The sequence below is a fragment of the Tasmannia lanceolata genome, unplaced genomic scaffold (genome assembly GCF_043159265.1).
Source record: "Tasmannia lanceolata isolate RefF3 unplaced genomic scaffold, GAP_Taslan_0.1 ptg000003l, whole genome shotgun sequence".
NCBI classification, from domain to species: Eukaryota; Viridiplantae; Streptophyta; class Magnoliopsida; order Canellales; family Winteraceae; genus Tasmannia; species Tasmannia lanceolata.
In genome coordinates, this window is record NW_027518680.1 from 24,812,110 (window position 1) to 24,817,784 (window position 5,675).

Sequence of the window (5,675 nt, forward strand, 5' to 3'; positions counted from 1 at the left end):
CTCCATAATTAAGGTTGGAGACGTTTGGGTTAGAGACAGAATTTCAAAAGTTTTTTTTAACTTTCGTGTGTATCTATTCTCTTACCTAATTAATCTCCATAAATATAGCACAAAATCGTGAAGAGATGGTTTCAAATCTCCATAAATATAGCACAAAATCGTGAAGAGAAGGTTTCAATTTCCATAAAGTGGGTGTTTTATCCGTCTCACTCTGAAATACGAAAAGAAATTTTCTGAAACTGGAATCCAAAACCATTTGACGCATGGCCTATCCCAATTAAATCTCCTATAATCTCTCTCCCTTTACGTCATTTCAACAGATTTGCATGCATTTATCCCTGTATCTGCTAATATACACATATCCAATAACCTGATAATATTCACATATCCTCTGTGTACCTTTGATTTTGAGATTCATTTCCAATCCCTATCTCATAGCAATAACAATGAGTTAAATGGAAACGTTACCCATTTATGGCTGAGTACCCACTAAGCATGCAATTAATGAAAATTTGCCAAAATAATTCACGCCATTTATGGCTTTATGACGAGTTAAATGGAAATGTTACCCATTTATGGTTAAGTACCCACTAAGCAAGGAATTAAAGGGATTTTTCCACCCAAAAAAAAAAAATCACGCCATTTATGGCTTTATGGCATTATTATTGCCTTAAAAATATATGTTTATTGATATCAAAAGCCAGATTTTGTTGTTGATGATGGACGAAGAAGACGGGTTCGAAAGCAAATCTCTAATCACGGTCAACAATAACCCACCTCTAATACGTCTCCAGGCAAGCTTCAATCCTTCTATTGGGTTTCAAATCCCAAACCCTCATCTTCCTTGAATTATTACGACAACTTTTTCGTGAATTGTAACAGATCTGAAGAAATTGCAAGCCCAAGCTACATGATCCTAAAGATACTCTTGCATATATTGTGCCTGAAATATTATCTCAACGAGAGTATGCTGATTTTCTTCATTTTGTTCTCATGTAAACTGATGCTAAATTTATGTGTGTGTATTTTATATTTTGACTAAATTTTTGTTTGGGTTGAGGTGGAATCCGACTGGTTCGGATTTGCTAACTGTTTTCGATTGGTTTTACCTAGCAGGAATGGGGATAGCGAATGAAGGTATTATTGATTTTGTGGTTTCTGACTCATGTGGACAAATCATGCTTCTATAGTTTTCTGATGCTCTTTCGTCTGTGAGGAACGAGTAATTATAGTGGCAAATCAGCTTCTTCTACATGCTCAAAGGGATCCTGCAAGTGGTTGTTGCTGCTTCAACTTGGATGAGGATACAGTTCTGTTACAAACTGAAGGATGGTTTCTTCTCCAACATTGAAGCTATTTATCTGCGGTATCTTAAGGTTGATATAAATGCAAGTAGTTTCAAATATTTATCAATCAATGAAATTCTTCTAATTTTTTAAATGTGTTCAAATGTCTTATTCATGATAATTGCATTCATCAATTAAGGACCTCCTTGTGTCGAAACTCTCATCTTCTCATTATTATCAGTAGTTCCCACCATTGATCATCCTCATGCATCTTGGTTTCGATTAGACTCTCGTCTAATGGAAAATCAACTCCACTACCTACACTAGTACCCATGGCTGATTCTTCTTAAAATCCTCAACCCAACAATCTTGAAGCAATACTAAATAGTCTTGTCCAACTAATGAAAGAAATCAAAGAGGACAATCAGTTTCTTAAAGTCCAATTTACCAAAAAGTTTGTCCATCCTCTTCCTCATCTTTGAAAGGAAAAGCACCCAAGTATCCAGTTCCATCAAAGGTTCACTCATTGTCTAAGGTTACCCCTATTCAAATCAGAGTCCCTAATCAAGAACAATATGCAGAAGAAAATTGCATTCCTGTCACCCCTCAGGAAGATAAGTCCTTACCGAGAAATTTAATATGTTACTTAAAGAATTGAAGTAGATGAAAGATCGAGAGTCAGGGAGCTTCAACCTAGATGATCTCACCCTATTCCCTGATGTTCGACTTCCTCTAAATTTTCACATGCCGGACTTTGAAAAATATGATGGTTATGGGTGTCCTACTACCCATCTGCAAATGTTTATCATAAAAGTGCAATCCCAAGGTTTTACCCCAGAACAAATGGCCCAACTATTTTCTATCTTATTGGTGGGTACTGCACGAAAGAGGTATCTAAACAAGACACTGGTCAAAACATGAAAGGAAATCACTCAGAAATTCGTAAAGCAATTCACTTATGACGGTGGGTCCGAGATCACTCTGCAAGATTTAGAGGCTGCATTAAGCAGGGGCCAAAGGAGTAATTCGTGACCATTGTAAAGAGAAAGAGAAAACAACGGCTATGATGTTGGATCGCCCTTCAAAAGAAGATCAGCACAAAAGATTATGTTGAACATTCTCCCCCTCCAATGCTCCAACATATGACTTTACAATACTGTCCTAATTTTGATACATTTATCAATGCTGAAACTAAAATTGAAGATGCCATGAATAAGGGAATTCTGTCTAGGAATGTTCAGAAAGATTACAAGAAACCTGCACCCCCAAAGGAGGTCAATAATGTTGCCACTACTACCCAACCTCAAACGGCTATGGTATTTGATTATAATCAACTGGGTGCTAAGCCTAAGGGAAGACCGAAAAGAGAATTTACTTAACTCCCAGTTCCACCATCCGAAGTCTTGAAGCAATGTTTGGCTTCTGGCGAAATCGTTCTACACCCTATTAGACCTCCTCCAAATCCACTTCTAGAACCTTGGAGACCGCAAGATCACTATGATTATCACCAAGGACCAGGCGATACCACTAATTGATGCTTAAGTCTGAAACATGTGATCCAAAACCTCATTGATAATGGCAAAGTTATCTTTCCTTCAAAACCAAATTGTGGACAAAAAGGACCAGGTACTAAGGCATCGAACTATTCCATATGTTAGAATCCAATGGGTGAACCATACTAAAATAGAAGCAACTTGGGAGTTTGAGGAGTCAATAAGGGAGAAGTACCCTCACTTATTCCCTGACTTAGGTATGCTAGCTTTATTTAAATTTTGTAGATGAAATCTCTTTAAGGGGGAGAATGAAATACCCAAATACCCCCTATTAAAAATTTGTCCCTTTCAGTTGGGAGAAGGGTGCTTTCGTCCATACAGTAATTGGTGATTAGGACTTCGTCATAATCTCGTATAAATATTAATGATGGGCAAATCCTACAGAGAATACACAAAACCTAAGAGAGGAAGCCGTCCGAGAGAACCAAAACCGTGTGGGACGAGGAGAAGAGGCAAGTTTGGAGGCTAGAGACGCGATCTAGGGTATCTTCGGAAGTATTTCTGATGACATGAATGGATTCAATGGAACCGTCCCGTCACAAGGATTCCAATGGATCCAACAAGGATCAATTTGGATGACTGGCGTGTGAGTTATACCCCTTTAAAGTTGGCGAAATTGGAGAAAGGTGAAAACCCGAATAGAAACTCGCACGGTAGATTGTACGGTCGACCTTCCACAATGTTGTTAGCGGGTGTTCCCGACTGCAGCGGGTGTTCCCGACAGTCGATCGTGCGCAGGTCTGTTCGCGGGGCATTGTTTTGCAAATTTATTCGCTTTGGTTGGATTTTTGGCTTTTCTTTTTATTTGTACACCCCCCACAAAGCTCTCTAATGATGGGATGATTTTGAATGATAGGTAATCGATCCTTGAACCTAGAAACTTGAGGAGTTATTTCCGAGGTACATTTTTTTGTCAGATCTTTGGTGTTTTGTAACTTAAAAGTAAATCTGTGAGTGTTTCAAAGGGTGATTTAGTTTTTGAAAACTGTTAAACTATATTGACCCGTCTGTATTTCAAATGATGAGTTGATACTGGAAGTTTGTTGAACTATATTGTTAGTTTTGAATCATAAATGTCTAAAACTAGGATCTGGCATGCTAATGATGCGTTTCTAATGATCTATTGATGTGGATTGAATTTCCTAATATATGCTTTATCTTGATCTGATGTTCCATGTCATGCTATGGATAGTTTTATTTCATATTGATGCACGTGGGGTTCATGTCCTGCTATGTGATGCATGGGATTGCATTGTGTCATGTATCTGATACTCTAGTTGCTTTTCGTGTGTCCTAGAGGTATGGGCGGTATACGTCGGTATCTAGATATCTGTGATACATGGGTTGCTTTGGGTGTGCCCTAGTGGCATGAGCAGTATACCCCAGTATTCGGATAGCAATATTCACAGGTTGCTTTGGGCGGGGCCTAGAGGCATGGGCAGTATACCCAACACGTGGGTTGCTTAGGGCGTACCCAAGAGGCATGGGCGGTATACCCTACGTATTGAATATTGAGGTACCCAAGTGTTGTTGTGTGATTATTCACTGTGTTGTTTGCTTTGCTCTGCTCGAGGAAGCAAAGGTCTCTTGAGCATTGGTTACATGTGTTGCTAATATATCATGATGATTCTGGTATCACTTATTTCATTGCATGTGTATATATATATATATATATATATATATATATATATATATATACTATGTGTTGGCCTTATATTGTTCTTGGCATGCCTGGATCCGCCATGGACCCCCATATAAACATATTGGGCGCAAGCTCACCTTGTTGATATCATTTTTCAGATCCAGAGAGTTGGTTTGGACGGAGTCAGGAGGTGCAGAGCACAGGCGCTACAGGATTCACTTAATAACTTATACCTTTCATTTCTTTTTCGTGAGTACTATTGGAACCATGTAATAATTTTTTTTATTTTATTGGGCTGGGTTGTGAGACCACGAGTAATTAGTGGTCATTAGTTTTGAGATTAGAGGTTGGATGATGTGGTTTCTTTCATTATTTCATTGGTCATGAGATATTTTTCCAATGTGGTTATCTGGTTATTATTAGGGGTAAAATCCGCATCTCCCATTGATGAATGACACGTGGTGCTATCTTCGATTAGAGACCGACTTAATTGTGATAAGAAGAAAGATCTCGAGGAATCTTTTGCTATTCCTTAAAAATAGTAACGTCTCCAGAAGGGAAACCGTCCCCAAGGAGGAATCCTTGAGATAGGTGGAAACTTTCCCTCCTGTATGGATCCCCATTAAAAGTAACCTACTTATAAAGGGAAATACAACACCAATCAAGAATAGATAGAAACTTATCTCCTGAGGAAGTCGACCAATTAGGCAAGACTCCTAAAAAGGTATGTTTCCTACTAAGTTGGGGACTTCTCTCTCTAAATAGGACCTGTATATTCGTAACAAGGACATTCACATTCATGGATAATGAATCTTATCTTTATCTTTTTCCTTCCACCTTTCACTATGATACCGATTTATGACTTGAGTGTCGAAGTGGCCACCGGAGCCACAACTACGGGCGCTAACACTTTTCTGTGGGTTCAGTGTTCTCACATGGACATCTTTACCACATCTAGATCGTACGAGCGGATTTCGGCATAATCAGATTGGCGCCATCCGTGGGACCATGACAAATTCGAGGTCTAAAGCTTCGAAGTCTGCCGCGGTCAACCCACAAGGTGAAGGAGTGATGACTAGAAGTCAGGAGTAGGTTACAGTTCCTGGTGCTCCCATCCCTGAGGAAGTACCCTCCAACGATGATACTCCCCGGTCACCATGACCATGTTCAATCAGTTGGCGACCCAGATCGGAA

At 39.2% G+C, this 5,675-nt stretch overlaps 1 long non-coding RNA gene across 1 annotated transcript; it reads left to right on the forward strand.

Moving 5' to 3' along the window:
- The first annotated feature begins 668 nt into the window (after positions 1-668).
- On the forward strand, positions 669-4,854 carry LOC143862065 (uncharacterized). The gene is made up of 4 exons (XR_013240140.1): positions 669-794; positions 883-995; positions 1,117-1,376; positions 4,640-4,854. It is a non-coding gene; the product is annotated as an uncharacterized LOC143862065 (long non-coding RNA).
- Positions 4,855-5,675: the final 821 nt, after the last annotated feature.